The sequence below is a fragment of the Arachis hypogaea genome, chromosome 1, assembly GCF_003086295.3.
Source record: "Arachis hypogaea cultivar Tifrunner chromosome 1, arahy.Tifrunner.gnm2.J5K5, whole genome shotgun sequence".
Lineage (NCBI taxonomy): Eukaryota > Viridiplantae > Streptophyta > Magnoliopsida > Fabales > Fabaceae > Arachis > Arachis hypogaea.
In genome coordinates this window covers 108,700,518-108,717,279 of record NC_092036.1, presented here as the reverse complement: position 1 = coordinate 108,717,279, position 16,762 = coordinate 108,700,518, and the positions used below count along the sequence as shown (strand labels likewise).

Genomic DNA, 16,762 nt, shown 5'->3' with positions numbered 1-16,762 from the left:
GAAGGGATGACCATGAATGGAGAGAGAGGGTGAGATAGGTGGGGATCCTGTGAGGTCCACAGATCTTGAGGTGTCAAGGATTTAACATCCCTGGACCAATTAGGCACGTAGAATGCCTTTGCATACAATTCTGGCGTTTAAACGCCGAAGTGATGCACGTTCTGGGCGTTCAACGCCCATGTGCAGCATGTTTCTAGCGTTGAACGCCAGTTCTATGCTTGTTACTGGCGTTCAGCGCCAGCTTTCCTCAGGGCATATTCCTGGCATTCAAACGCCAAAATGTTACTTGTTTCTGGCGTTCAGCGCCAGATCCATGCTCTGTTCTAGCGTTGAACGCCAGCCAGATACTCCTTACTGGCGTTTAAACGCCAGTAAGTCCTTTCTCCAGGGGGTGATTTTTCTTCTGCTGTTTTTGATTCTGTTTTTAATTTTAGTATTTTTTTCGTGACTCCACATGATCATGAACCTAATAAAACACAAAATAACAATTAAATAAAAATAAAATTAGATAAATAAAAATTGGGTTGCCTCCCAACAAGCGCTCTTTTAATGTCACTAGCTTGATAGTGGGCTCTCATGGAGCCTTAGGGAAGTTCAGATCACGATGAAGTCCTCCTAACACCAAACTTAGATTTTGAATATGGGGTCTTCTCAACACCAAACTTAGATTTTGGTTGTGGCCTCCCAACACCAAACTTAGAGTTTGATTGTGGGGGCTTTGTATGACTCTGTCTTGAGAGAAGCTGTTCATGCTTCCTCTCCAGTGTTACAGAGGGATGGCGTGTGCCTTAAACACAAGGTAGTCCCCATTCAATTGAAGGACGAATTCTCCTCTGTTAACATCAATCACGGCTCCTGCTGTGGCTAGGAAAGGTCTTCCCAGGATGATGCATTCATCCTCCTCCTTCCTAGTGTCTAAGATGATAAAATCAGCAAGGATGTAAAGGCCCTCAACCTTTACTAACACGTCCTCTACTAATCCATAAGCTTGTCTTACTGACTTGTCTGCCAATTGTAATGAGAATAAGGCAGGCTGTACCTCAATGATCTCCAGCTTCTCCATTACAGAGAGTGGCATAAGATTTATGCCTGACCCTAGGTCACACAGAGCCTTGTTAAAGGTCATAGTGCCTATGGTACAGGGTATTAAGAATTTTCCAAGATCTTGTTTCTTTTTGAGGTAAAGTTTTCTGAACCCATGTATCTAGTTCACTAATGAGCAAGGGAGGTTCACCTTCCCAAGTCTCATTACCAAACAACTTGGCATTCAGCTTCATGATAGCTCCTAAATATTGAGCAACTTGCTCTCCAGTTACATCTCCATCCTCTTCTGAGGAAGAATAGTCTTTAGAGCTCATGAGTGGCAGAAGGAGATTTAGTGGAATCTCTATGGTCTCTATATGAGCCTCAGATTCCTTTAGGTCCTTAATAAGGAACTCCTTCTTGTTTGAGAGACGTCCGAGGAGGTCTTCCTCACTAGGATTTTTGTCTTTCTCCTCCCTTGTGCATTCGGCCATATTGATTACATCAATGGCCTTGCACTCTCCTTTTGGATTCTCTTCTATATTGCTTGGGATAATACTGGGAGGAGTTTCAATGACTTTCTTACTCAGCTGGCCCACTTGTGCCTCCAAATTTCTAATGGAGGATCTTGTCTCACTCATGAAACTTAAAGTGGCCTTTGACAGATCAGAGACTAATTTTGCTAAATTAGAAGGGCTCTACTCAGAATTCTCTGTCTGTTGCTGAGAAGATGATGGAAATGCTTGTTATTGCTGAGCCTGTTTCTTCCACCATTATTAAAGCCTTGTTGAGGCTTTTGTTGATCCTTCCATGAGAAATTTGGATGATTTCTCCATGATGAATTATAGGTGTTTCCATAAGGTTCACCCATGTAATTAACCTCTGCCATTGCAGGGTTTTCAGGATCATAAGCTTCTTCAGAAGCTGCCTCTTTAGTACTGTTGGATGCATTTTGCCATCTATTTAGACTTTGAGAGATCATGTTGACTTGCTGAGTCAACACTTTGTTCTGAGCCAATATGGCATTCAGAGCATCAATTTCAAGAACTCTCTTCCTCTGAGGCGTCCCATTATTCACGAAATTCCTATTAGAAGTGTACATGAATTGGTTATTTGCAACCATGTCAATAAATTCTTGAGCTTCTGCAGGCGTTTTCTTTAGGTGAATGGATCCACCTGCAAAATGGTCTAATGACATCTTGGAAAACTCAGATAGACCATAATAAAATATATCTAATATGGTTCATTCTGAAAACATGTCAGAAGGACAGTTTTTGGTCATCTGCTTGTATCTTTCCCAAGCTTCATAGAAGGATTCACCATCTTTTTGCTTGAAGGTCTGAACATCCACTCTAAGCTTGCTCAGCTTTTGAGGAGGAAAGAATTTATCCAAGAAAGACGTGACCAGCTTATCCTAGGAGTCCAGGCTATCTTTAGGTTGTGAGTCCAACCATGTTCTAGCTCTGTCTCTTACAGCAAAAGGGAAAAGCATGAGCCTGTAGACTTCAGGATCTACTCCATTCGTCTTAACAGTCTCACAAATTTGCAAGAACTCAGTTAAAAACTGGTAAGGATCTTCAGATGAAAGTCCATGAAACTTGCAGTTCTGTTGCATTAAAGCAACTAATTGAGGTTTCGGCTCAAAATTGTCTGCTCCAATGGCAGAAATTGAGATGCTTCTTCTATCAAACTTGGACGTTGGTTTAGTAATATCACCAAGCATCCTCCTTGCATTATTGTTGTTGGGTTCGGCTGCCATCTCCTTCTCTTGTTCGAAAATTTCAGAAAGGTTGCCTCTGGATTGTTGTAATTTAGCTTCTCTTAGTTTCCTTTTCAGAGTTCTTTCAGGTTCGGGATCTGCTTCAACAAGAGTGCCTTTTTCCTTGTTCCTGCTCATATGAAAGAGAAGAGAACAAGAAAAGAAGAGGAATCCTCTATGTCACAGTAAAGAGGATCCTTATTATTGGTAGAAGAAGAAAGGGAAGAAGAGTGAAGAAGAATGGGTAAGGATAGAGGCAGTGATTTGAGATGAAGAGAGGTGAAGAGAAGTGTTAGTAAATAAATAAATAAATAGAAGAAGAGAAGAGGGAGAGAATTCAAAAATTAATTTTGAAAAGTAGTCAATGATTTTCGAAAATTAAAGATGAGATAGGATTAAAATTAAAATTTAAAACAATTAGTTAATTTAAAAAGAATTTTGAAGAAGGGATGAGATATTTTCGAAAATTAGAGAGGGAGAAGTAGTTAGGTGGTTTTGAAAAAGATAAGAAACAAACAAAAAGTTAATTAGTTAGTTGAAAAAGATATTAAAATCAAATTTGAAAAGATAAGAAGATAAGAAGTTAGATAAGATATTTTGAAATTAAATTTTGAAAAAGATATGATAAAAAGATAAGATAAGAAGATATGATAAAAAGATAAGATAAGAAGATATGATAAAAAGATAGGATAAAAAGATATGATAAAAAGATATGGTTGAAAAAGATTTATTTTTTTAAAATTAAAATTAATTACTTAACTAACAAGAAACTAAAAAATAAGATTTTAAAATTTAAAGATTGAACCTTTCTTAACAAGAAAATAACAACTTCAAATTTTTGAATCAATCACATTAATTGTTAGCATAATTTTTGAAAATAAAGATAAAACTTAAGAAAAAGATTTTTGAAAAATATTTTAAAGAATTTTCAAAAATTAATCAGAAAAAAGAAAAAGATTTAATTTTTGAAAAAAAGGCTTTGAAAAGATAAGATTTTTAAAATTGAAAATTTGACTTGACTTGTAAGAAACAACTAATTTTAAAAAATTTTGACTAAGTCAACTCAAATTTTTGAAAATTATGAGAAAATTAAGGAAAAGATATTTTTTATTTTTGAATTTTTAATGAAGAAAGAGAAAAACACAAACATGACCCAAAACATGAAAATTTTGGATCAAAACACAAGATGCATGCAAGAACACTATGAATGTCAAGATGAACACCAAGAACACTTTGAAGATCATGATGAACATCAAGAACATATTTTTGAAAAAAAAATTATGCAAAGAAAACATGCAAGACACCAAACTTAGAATTCTTTAATGCTTGGACTCTAACAAACAAAAAATGCATATGAAAAACAACAAAAGATACAAAACAAGAAAACATCAAGATCAAACAAGAAGACTTACCAAGAACAACTTGAAGATCATGAAGAACACTATGAATGCACGAATTTTCAAAAAATGCAAGAAAAAATTTTTAAAGCTTGCAACTGACACCAAACTTATAAATTGACTCGAGACTCGAACAAGAAATACAAAATATTTTTGGTTTTTATGATTTTATGAATTTTTTGTATTTTTATTATTTTTTTCGAAAATTATATTTTTGAAAAACGAAAATAAAGAAAAACTTTTGAAAGAATTTTGAAAACTTTTTTGAAAAGAAAATAAAAGAAAATTACCTAATCTGAGCAACAAGATGAACCGTTAGTTGTCCATACTCAAATAATCCCCGGCAACAGCGCCAAAAACTTGGTGGACAAAATTGTGATCATCAATAATGGCTCCAAAGGCTTGGTGCTCTCAAACATGAATCATACTTTATCACAACTCCGCACAACTAACCAGCAAGTGTACTGGGTCGTCCAAGTAATACCTTATGTGAGTAAGGGTCGATCCCACAGAGATTGTTGGTATGAAGCAAGCTATGGTCATCTTGTAAATCCCAGTCAGGTGGATTTAACTAATTTAAGAGATTATTGGATTCTTGAATAATAATAAAATAAACAGAAAATAAAGATAGAGTTATTCATGTAATTCAATGGTAGGAATTTCATATAAGCGTATGGAGGTGCTGTGTTCCTTCTGAATCTCTGCAATCCTACTTCTTCCTTCCAGTTTTTTTTATCACTCCTTTCTATGGCAAGCTGTATGTAGGGCATCACTGTTGTCAATGGCTACATCCCATCCTCTCAGTGAAAATGGTCCAAATGCTCTGTCACAGCACGGCTAATCATCTGTCGGTTCTCGATCATGTTAGAATAGAATCCCTTGATTCTTTTGCGTTTGTCATCACGCCCAGCAATCGCGAGTTTGAAGCTCGTCACAGTCATTCAATCCCGGAATCCTACTCGGAATACCACAGACAAGGTTAGACTTTCCAGATTCCCATGAATGCCGCCATCAATTCTAGCTTATACCATGAAGATTCTGATTAAGGAATCCAAGAGATATACGTCCGGTCTAAGGTAGAACGGAAGTGGTTGTCAGTCACGCGCGTTCATAGGTGAGAATGATGATGAGTGTCACAGATCATCACATTCATCAAGTTGAAGTGCAACGAATATCTTAGAACAGGAATAAATCGAATTGGATAGAAAATAGTAGTAATTGCATTAAAACTTAAGGTACAGCAGAGCTCCACACCCTTAATCTATGGTGTGTAGAAACTCCACCGTTGAAAATACATAAGTGATGAAGGTCCAGGCATGGCTGAATGGCCAGCCCCCATGAAAGACCGAATGGTCAATCGAACTAGATAGTCCAAGACTCCTAAAACAATAGTAAAATGTTTTATTTATACTAAACTAGCTACTAGGGTTTACAGTAGTAAGTAATTGATGCATAAATCCACTTCTGGGGCCCACTTGGTGTATGTTTGGGCTGAGCTTGATCTATCCACGAGCTGAAGCTTCTCTTGGAGTTGAACGCCAAGTTGTAACGTGTTATGGGCGTTCAACTCTGGTTCGTGACGTGTTTCTGGCGTTTGACTCCAGAATACAGCATGGAACTGGCGTTGAGCGCCAATTTACGACGTCAAATCTCGAACAAAGTATGAACTATTATATATTTCTAGAAAGCTCTGGATGTCTACTTTCCAACACCGTTGAGAGCGTGCCATTTGGAGTTCTGTAGCTCCAGAAAATCTATTTCGAGTGCAGGGAGGTCAGAATCCAACAGCATCAGCAGTCCTTTGTCAGCCTCCTATCAGAATTTTGCTCAGGTCCCTCAATTTCAGCCAGAAAATACCTGAAATCATAGAAAAATACACAAACTCATAGTAAAGTCCAGAAATGTGAATTTAGCATAAAACTAATGAAAATATCCCTAAAAGTAACTAGATCATACTAAAAATTACCTAAAAATAATGCCAAAAAGCGTATAAATTATCCGCTCATCAATGACCCAACTCCTTCGAAAACGGTGGTTGATACCGGTGAGCCGATCACCCTTAGGTCAGCTGTTATGGATGATGACATCATTGACCTTGAAATAGATGACGACACACTACCACCAAAGGACGACGATCTTTAAGAAGAAGACAGGGTCGATGGCGACGATGAAGAGGAAGACGAGTTCGATAATTAGGAAAAATCTCGGAAGTGGCTGATGGTGAACTAGTGGAAGAAGATGATGAATCTGAATAGGGTTAATGTAAATATAGTTTTATGATATGTATTTCTTTACCAAGCTTTGAGAACAATGTAATATAATTAGCATTGTTTTAGATATTTCAATTACCATCATTCCATATTTTTAATTTGTATGTTTGATATTTCACATCAAGTTTAAGGCACTGTTTCAATTATTAATTATCAGGGTACATTATAGGTGGACAGAAAAAGATTATAAAAAAAATAAAAAAAGACTACTGTCGGAATTACAACCAGTCAATTTTTCAAAAAAAAAATACTAAAAAAACATTTTCGTCGACATTACCGTCAAATTAATCCACCGGTAAGATGACGCCTAGACGTATGATATGGTGTCAACGTTACCATTGAAAAATTTTCGACGGTAACATTCAAAAGATTCCATTTTCTTAATAACCATATTTCGTCGTTAAATCCGACGAAAATTACTGTCAAACCAAAAATCTGACGGTAATATATTACCGGCAAGGTTTATTCCATCGGATAAATACCAACACAAAATCCGATAGTAACCATTATACCGTCGGGTTTTATTCGTTTTTCCGACAGTAATTTTGACGGTACTCAATATTTTTCTTGTACTGATATTTCTCATCCTTCTCTTTTGTATTTCTCCTCCTCCTCCCATTGATGTTGCTACTTCTTCTTCTTCTCCTCCTCATCTTCCTCTTTTTTCCTCGTCTTTTTCTTTCATTATTGTCGTCGTCACCACCATCACACCACAACATTCATCTCCTCCTCCTCCTCTTCTTTCTTTTCTCATTTGAATTTCTTTGAATCTCCTCCTTTCTTTTTCTCCTCCTCCTCCTCCTCCTTCTTCACCATGATTATTATCATCGTCATTATCGTTATCATTATTGTCATCATCGTCGTCTTCTTCTTATATGTATAAGTCCAAATCCAAAATGTATTGAAATTCTTTAATGATGACGACACACAAACAAACTCAGTTCAAAACAAGTTCAGACTAAAAGTGCACCTTATTTAAATTCATAATGCACCGAAATTAAATTCAAAATGCACCAAAATTATTTAATGATGATGACACACAAACAAATCCAGTTCAAAACAAGCATAGTTTACTTAATGATAACTCAAAACTCCTCCTCCTCATTCTTCTTCTTCTTCATTATCATCATCGTCTCTTCTTTTTTCTCATTCTTGTTTTACCTTCTCATGATTCTTCTTGTTTTACTCTCTTACAAAAATAAAACAAGAAAAAAATACATAATACTGCAAAATCAGTAGGAAGAGGAGAAACCTACATTCATTCAACTAAATGAGATTGCAATACAATACATACATATTCATTCAAGTCAAATATGAGAAGTAATGCTCCTCAAAGAAGAAAAAAATGCAGCATTAAAGAAGATATTTTTGTAGTAAAATTTCGATGTCAAAATTTAGAAATCTATGTTATTGTTAAGAAATTTTGGTGCTTTATATTCTGATAAATTTTACATAATTCAAAATTCTTCCTCTTCTTCTTCCTCTTCCATATCTTATGCTGATTCTTCTTCTTCTTTTTCATCTTTTTTTAATCTTCTTTTTTATTTTATTTTTTCATAATTTTTCTTATTTTATTCCCTTAAAAGGAATAAAACAAAAGAAATCAAATAAAGAAGAATAAATAACTGCAGTATTAGATGAGAAAAAGGAAAAAAAGAAAAATAAAAATAAAACGCAACAACAATAACATACTAATAGAAGAAGGAGAAGGAGGCGCATGAAAAAAAAGCGCGCGAAGAAAAAAAAAATCACATGCTTTTACGTGCATGTTGTGTGTGAGTAGGTTTTGTTGAGTTTGAGTTAAATGGGTTGAATTTGATTAAAAAAAGATTTAGATGTATAATAGGACTCTACTAACTCTACTTTTAAAGTGATGACAAAAATAATAAATTTTAGCATTTTTTATTACTTTTTATATAAATTGCGTGAATAATCGTTTAAAAAAATAAAAATAATTAGATGATTATATAAAATATTTTATTATTGTTGGCTATTAAAATTAAATTCTATTTAAAAAAAACGTTATATATACGGAGTATAATTAGTTAATATAACACATAAAAAAAAGGTTATACCGTTATATAATTATAATCATATTTTTATACGATTAGATATGCATGTAACTTAGACACCAAAAAAAAGATATGCATGTAACTTGACTTTTTTTTTTTTTAATCAATACATGTATATTATTAAATCTTAACACAAAATTCCATAATAAAGAATTCCCATATAAACCGCCACCATTCAATTGAAAGAATGATTTATTAAATATTAATGATGTTGTCAGCTGTGACTTCAGCTAAACATTATTGTTTCAGCATTATGAATTTGTCATAACGCATATCTAATTAGATTAGAGTCTAATGATAACTTTGTCCTTTTCTGTTATTTATTTATTTATGATAATATATATATATATATATATATATATATATATATATATATATATATATTATATATATGAAAATCAGAAAATGCCTACTATGCCTTTTCTCTCTAATAATAATAAAGTATTACACAGCGTGCATTAGAATCTATGAAGTTGAAACTAGAAAGGGTCATGGACGCCCATCGAGTTTGATTTATATAATCAAATAATTAAAATTAAAGTTTAATGTATTTTATATTTTATATTTTTCTAAAAAAAGGACTCTATCTATGGAGATTGTATTATATTGACTAGTGACTATAGTGACTTTGTCGATCCCTTTGAACTCTCAAGAAACGTCAATAGATCCATTTTACGCGGAGGGTTTAGGACTTAGGAGAATATCTACGAAATTAAGCCTCAGATTCTGGATGCTATGCATACTTTATATATATATATAGAGAGAGAGATGAAATTTCGGTCTTCATTTTCATTTTTCAGCAAGCCATTCCAACTTGGAAATATTTCAACTATTATGGCTAGATAAATTGTTTATAAAAAAATGTTATGTGTATATAAAGGGTAAACTATTAAAATAATATCTAAAAGTTTGTAGTGTTGACAAAATAAATTTTAAAATATATTATTGACAGATAAATTTTTGAAAAATTTAAAAATTCGATAAAAAGAATTAAATATTAAATATATATTTTTAAAAATGGTTTTAGAAATTAAATTTTGATGTACATTTTTATAATTATTATTAAAAAAAGATATTTTTATTTTTAAAATTTAGTAATTTTTTATCAAGTAATTTTTTTTAATTTTATTGTGAATGGCCACATGTTTTTGAAAAATAAAAAGAAAAATTTAGAGATCATATTTTGTTTCGATTTTTTTTATACACCTTCTAAATATTTATTTAAATGTTACTACAAAAATTTAGATCTAATAAATAAGCTGTTTGTTAAATACGAAAGTTTATTTATTATTTTATTTACAAAAAATATAATGTTTATTGGTTCATTTTGTTATATTTTTAAATCATTTAGAAGTTGATTTGTCGATAATATCTTTCAGAAATTTGTTATCAAAACAGCTGAATTTTTTAGATATTGAATTGATAGTTAACCCATATATAAAAAATAGCCACCAAATCAATTATCATATATATATATATATATATATATATATATATATATATATATATATATATATAGTATTTAATTTATTTTTATTATTATGTATTATATATTTTAAAATATATTTTATTTAAAAAATTAATTTAGTTACTAATATTTTATGCACATTTATTTATTTATATTAGAGTACTTATCAAAAATACATAACAGTGGTTAATTGTATTTAGGGCTGTACACAGATCGGATCGGATATAGCTTATAATTCTATTCAATCCACACTGCACTCATTGGATTGGATCGGATACGATATCTGTATTTTTTCAAGTTGGATCGGATCGAATATCGGATATATTCGCATAAATAAAAAAATTTGTTTTAAGGCTTTTTTGGCTCTAGGAAATTTATTTTTTCACCTGTTTGAACCTATATACTCAAAATATTATCAATAAAAATTCTCTTGAATAAGAAAAGAAAAATAATAACATAAGATCTAAGTTTAATTATTCTAAGTTAAAGTACAACATAAAAAATTAAAAACAAGATATCATAAAATTCATAAAACAACACAGTAAAATTCATATTACATTAAGGTTTACTTTCTTAAAACTATGCTATTTATATGAGACGTGAGGATATGTGAATCTGCGGATTGGATCCGCGGGTTGATATCACTGCTAAATTCGTAATCCGATCTTACCATAGTACGGATCGGATCCGATTTAATCTGATGACTCTGCGGCTCGAATAATATCTATAAAATTCGGATCGGATGCGAATAATTACTGCAAAAATACGAATATTATCCGATTCATGTGCAGCCTTAGTAGCATTTAAAGTGATACTAACTATGCTACATTATTTTTTAATATCTACTTCCTCGTTTAAAAATTAATTATCTTTTTTATTTTTATGATTTATTCAAAAGTTAATCTATAAATACAGTAATAGTATAAAAAAAATTATATGATAATCTAACTAAATTTATGTATTTAAATAATTTTAGATAATTAATTCAAAGATTAATTATTTTATTAATATAATAATATACCATTAACTATCTGTGTAAGGATATTGATACTACATAAAAATTAAATTTAGAGAAAATACATAGAAATATATTTCTTTTAATGAATTCAAAAAAAAATGAAAAGACAATCTATTTGAGTAAGATAAAGTAATTATTAACAAATTAAAAAATCGGTGACTCTTAATATATTTTAGCTTATTGAATATGACTACTACTTCTTCTAGTATATGAGTATTTGATGAGTAACTTCCACCATGGTTCTATGGAGATTGGAGAAGTCAAATACTCAAAAGATATTTAAATGAATGGCTCAATGAACAAGCCTTAATGTGTCTTATTAAGTTCCTTTCTAGAACCTACTATATATATACCTCTAATGTAAGGGTTGGGTCGATTGATTAATTAATGCTAATTAGTTTTGTATAAATTTATTTTTGATGTTATTACATACAAACAAGGCGATGTAGAGAAACGAGAGATTCCCTCAATCATGCATTTATTTATTTATTCATTTTACCCCTACAAAATACTACTCCTATAGAATATAATTTTCTACATTTCTTTCAAAAGTTTTATCATTTTAAAAGTTAAATATATTGATAATACTTTTATTATTTAAATTTAAATTTGTTATATATTTAAGCAAATTAAGTTATGAATATACTAAAATTTTAAAATGACTAATATTTTTAAAAAAAATAATACTTACTTATTTGAACACTTATATATATATATATATATATTTTTTTTTTTTTCTGATAAATAATTATTTTAAAAGGAGATATAAAACTATTACATAATGCAAAGCGTGTCGTATGATATCACTAGTAACTTTTATTAATCATTTAATGAATATATATTATATATGTTACTAACAAATGTTGAAAACTGAATTTCATTGAAAAAGATAGTACAACTTGGTAAAATATTTATCTGACTTGGTATTCATATTTTTCATGTGGAATGGTTAGATTTTTTTAATTTCTCTTTATATAAACTTTTTGGGAAAAAAAAAAAGCATTTGTCATCATGCAATCTTGTATTTCATTAATTTGCGTACAATTTACTTATACACTTGATATTCCTGTGGACCTTTGTTGTTCCATAATAAAGCTATTATTAATAACTCTATTTTATTTTTTCTCTTTCTCTTTCTTTTTTCTTTTTCAACAATCACGTTGCTCAAATTTTCAATTCTGTTTAAAATTGAGAGAAAAAAAAAATCAAAGGATCTATAGAAAAAAAAGCACTCTTCCATACATTTTCAATAATTGCACGGAATATATATATCACAAACATTAAGTTTTGCTAATGTCTCTACTCTCTATGATGAGGTTTTCGCCCTTGAAACTGACATCTGTATTAGTTTAGAAAGTCAATCATCATTATTATTGACTTATTGTTCCAATTTATTAATCTGATCTCGTACCAAACATAAAAATTAGAGTACAAATTATTTTCGGTTCTTAAATATTTATTTGATAGATATTACGCCTCTTAATAATTATAAGAGTATAAATTGATCTTTATTTATTTTTGTATTTATTTAATTCAGTTCTTAAAATGAATTAATAACAGATTAAGGATATATCAAGTAACGACTCTTTTGTAATAGGAACAAATTTCTTTTTTCCTCTCTTTTTCATTGCCACCATACTCACATTCTTCACTTTTTTTCTAATTCTCTTTTTTCGTTATCGTCATTACATTCACAATTATCATCGTCATTAATAATATCATCACTACTATTTATACATGATGATTAATAAAAAATTTATATTTTTTAAACTCTTTCTCTCTCTTTTCTCTTCTCTCTTATCACTACCACAACCGTCACAACAACATCATAAATTTTATTTATTTTAACACTCAAATTTTATTTTTTTTAGTCTTTATTTATTTAATAATTTTTTTAAAAAACAAATAATTTTTTTTAAATGATCAGGATGCTTCTTTAGTGTGATGATTATATTTTTTATTTTGAATTTTTGGATTCTAATGAAAATATTATTGATAACGATAATAATTATGATGAAGATGAGGAGAGGTGAATATGGTGATTTTGATTATGATTGCGGTGGTGATGATTTTGATGATAATTTCTGAGAGGTGATGAGGCGAATTAGGAGTGTTGGGGATTAGGATTTTGGAGTTGAGAGAGACAATAGAGGGAGAAAGTTTCGGAGGAAGAGGAAGGAGACAGTGGGCAGAGAGAGAGCAAGTGAAATAGAGGAGGGAGATGGTTGAGAGGCTCAAGAGACAATTTGTCTCTATTATAAAAGAGACAAAATCACATAAACACAATTATATAATATGTTTGTGTTGAATTATTGATCTGCTGTTAATTGATTTCAATAACTAAATTAAATAAATATAAATAAATCAAAACTAACTTGTATTTTTATAATTATTAAAAAAATGTAATATCCATTAAATAAATGATTAAGGATTGAAAATGATTTCTACGCTAAAAATTAAAATATCACAAACTCTTTATGAGGTAGCTAGTTGGATTGTACTTCCATTTTTCATTATTTCTTAGCTAAGAAGGTTGATTTGCTGTTTAACAAGTACTATGTATACAGTTATTTGTATACCAATGAGAAATTGGTTCAATTAGTAAGTAGTTAAATTAGATATAGTTTAAGTAAAGTATTAAATTTTAAACCTTATGAATGTAGCTATTTCCGTTAAAATTATCTGTATAGTGATGACTAATATATTTTCCTATTTGAAGTAAAAGCTATTATTGCATGAACATGTGTTAAGAAAGCATATATAGGACAGCATACATTAATATCAATGTGAATTAATACCAGAAATCGGGTTGGTTAGCAATATAATTATTGAGGGAATGTTGAAGGAAGTTTCCATGTCAAGGATGTTATTTGATTCATTGTGGGTTCGGTCCCTCAACAAATCCATTATCCATATATTGCAATTTGCACATCATTAATTAATATATGTTCTCTTCAAGGGACAAATATCTGCTTGGAAAACTGATGAATTTTTATTATGATATTGTATTTTAAAAAATGAAACAAATTATATATATATAGATAAACCTAATCATCTGAATTTTGTCAGACATTAATTATTTTCGAGATAATATTAATTTGTAGAATAGATCAGAATTTTTGTTTTTAGTGTTTTTATTTTGTTTTCTTAACCCAAATTATAAAGTAATAATAACAAGATCTTCATAAATTATATGTGGAAATTAAAATCTTAGAGGCCAGGGTATAAATTATCACTTCAATAAAAATTACTTTTAATAATAAATATTTAGTAATAATATTTAGGTTTAATTACTCTGCAGGTCCCTATAGTTTTACCGAATTTTCAATTAGGTCCCTATACTTTTTTTCTTTTTAATTGGGTTCCTATACGTTAATTTTTTTTTCAATTAAGCCCCTGCCGTGAGAATACCGTCTAAGATAACAAAATATTCTATTTAAAAAACGAATATTCTTCTGTCCCAGCCAGCCCCCAATTTGCTCTCTGAAAATCGTGTGCAGTGCGTTCTCCTCCGTCGGTCCATCATCTTCATCCATAGCTGTCGATCCGTCGTCTTCATCCATAGCTTCCGTTGGTCCGTCAGTCTCTGAGGATCTGCACTGATTGATCTGTCGAAGCCCTGTCCGCTACTCGGTGCGCCTCGCCTTATCTCGCCGCACCTTGCCTCGCCTTGCTGCCTGCACACTCGATCTGCCAGAACAGGTAAGTTAGTTTCTTCATTTTTATTTCGTTTTGGTTGTTAAATGTATAAGATTTTGAATTTTGTGCTGCTATTTGTTTGGTATCAAGTCATTCATGTCTTCATAGTTGTGTTTTATTTTTTGGCATTGATAATCTATTCACTATAATTGCGTAATTCATGGAAAAATTTTTAGACTAGTTACAAATGTGTATGAGAGCACTAAAGTATGGCTTCCTCAAATTTTTTTATGCCGTGTAACTGTATTAATTATAGGCATTGTGGTTCTGTTGTATTCACATTGAGTACCTAGTGTTTCGAAGCAAAAATGTTTCTCACCCTGGTGATTCTCTCAATTCAATTACTATATTGTTTTTATTTCTTGAGACAGATTGCGATTCTCAGAAGCCCGGCTCGGGGAGTGGTGTCCGAGGGTGCAAACACCATGGGTGTAGGTAGGGCTGTGTTGGTTTAGATAGAGCCCAGGACTAGGTTGGATGCAAGGACTTGGGGGACTATAGGTAGGGCTGTGTTGGTTTACTCTCTCACTGCTTGCAATTTCACCATTCCAAGGGGAGATGTAGTAGTAGTTTTAATACCTTGAACATCTTCAATTGGATTATCACTGCTGAGGTATAATCTCTGGTTTGCTTTTATATCTAGGCCCTCAATTATGGCAAACTCCTTCAATAAATGACCTACAAGCTAACATTATATGCAAACATACTGGTATTATCACAATCATCTTGGATGACTAGGTATTGGATGCTTTGATTAATGGAGGTGGGTTCTGCAGTAGTGACCATTTGGATGTAAATTCTAATTGAATATAAGGTGCAAAAAATAAAAGGGTCATGCTTCAATATTGTTCATGTGAGATGAAGTTTAATATGTTTAGCAGTAAATTTTGGTCATTTGCTCATGTATTGAGTTTTATGCTGAGTAGGATTCATTCTTAAGGTGCTTTAAGTCAATTCGATCAGAATCTAGGAACTGGAATATTTATTTATTTCCTTTGTGGTGTTTTGGAGTTGTAATTCGATATTTGGTTCTGTTCCCTGCAAGGTCAGCATATTGCTTTTACCATATTTGTGCCTATGTCAATTTTTTAGAAATATGGCATTAGTTGAATACCTATTTCTTGAATTGATTTTTGAATTTTTTTTATATAATGGTTTAGGGTTTACAATATAAATATTTATGTACAAAGATTTTGTTAATTGGGGAATTGACATATGATTTAATTTTGCTGTGAACATCGTTAGCTGTGTGCATCCAGATCATTTTGTATATAGAAGCTGAAACTAAGTTGTTGCAGATTGAATGGACCAAGGGTTTTTGTACAGGAATTTTGTGCAAGGCTTTATGTTCATGTGCAGCCGGCACTTGGTGGAACTTTCACAGACATTGCAATGTGGATTTTCTGTCTATATTCAATGGACCAACTACTCTTAAAATTGAAATGAAAAACATACCTTTTGAGAATTGGCTTTTAATTAAGATTTGGTGTTATTCATTTGATATTATTTGTTGTTGTTGATTTAAGTTTTCATTAAAAATCTTGGCGTGTTTTTTGATGTTACAATTTATCATATCTTCTAGGAAAATATTTTGTTGTGGCAAAGACGGTGTGAGGATGCATTGTATTCCCTGCTCACTTTTGGTGTTCGACGGCCTGTGCGTCACTTGGCATCAGTTGCAATGGCAAAGATCATATCTAAGGAAGATGGAATATCTGTTTATGCTAGAGCAAGCAACTTTTAGGGATTTCTTTTTGATAGTTCTTGTTACCATAAGGAAAATTCATTTCTTCAATATACTTATTTTTGAGTTTTTGTGAGCTAAATTGGTTCTCTTGTGTGAGGAGCTATATAAAACTCAATTTTTGTAAACAATTTTAGTTATTATTCTATCAATGATTCTTGTTACCATATGCCATATGTAAGTTCTTTCATTATGTTAGTCATAATAAATACTTGAGTGATGAAAATTGAATTTTATATTATACTTATTACTACTATTTTTCTGTTTCATTTTATCAATTATTTTTTTGTATATTCTTAAGATAAGGTATTT

General features: G+C 31.1%; 1 non-coding gene across 1 annotated transcript; it reads left to right on the top strand.

Moving 5' to 3' along the window:
• Window positions 1-2,279: 2,279 nt before the first annotated feature.
• Window positions 2,280-2,383, top strand: LOC112716945 (small nucleolar RNA R71). The gene has a single exon (XR_003160529.1). It is a non-coding gene; the product is annotated as a small nucleolar RNA R71 (small nucleolar RNA).
• Window positions 2,384-16,762: the final 14,379 nt, after the last annotated feature.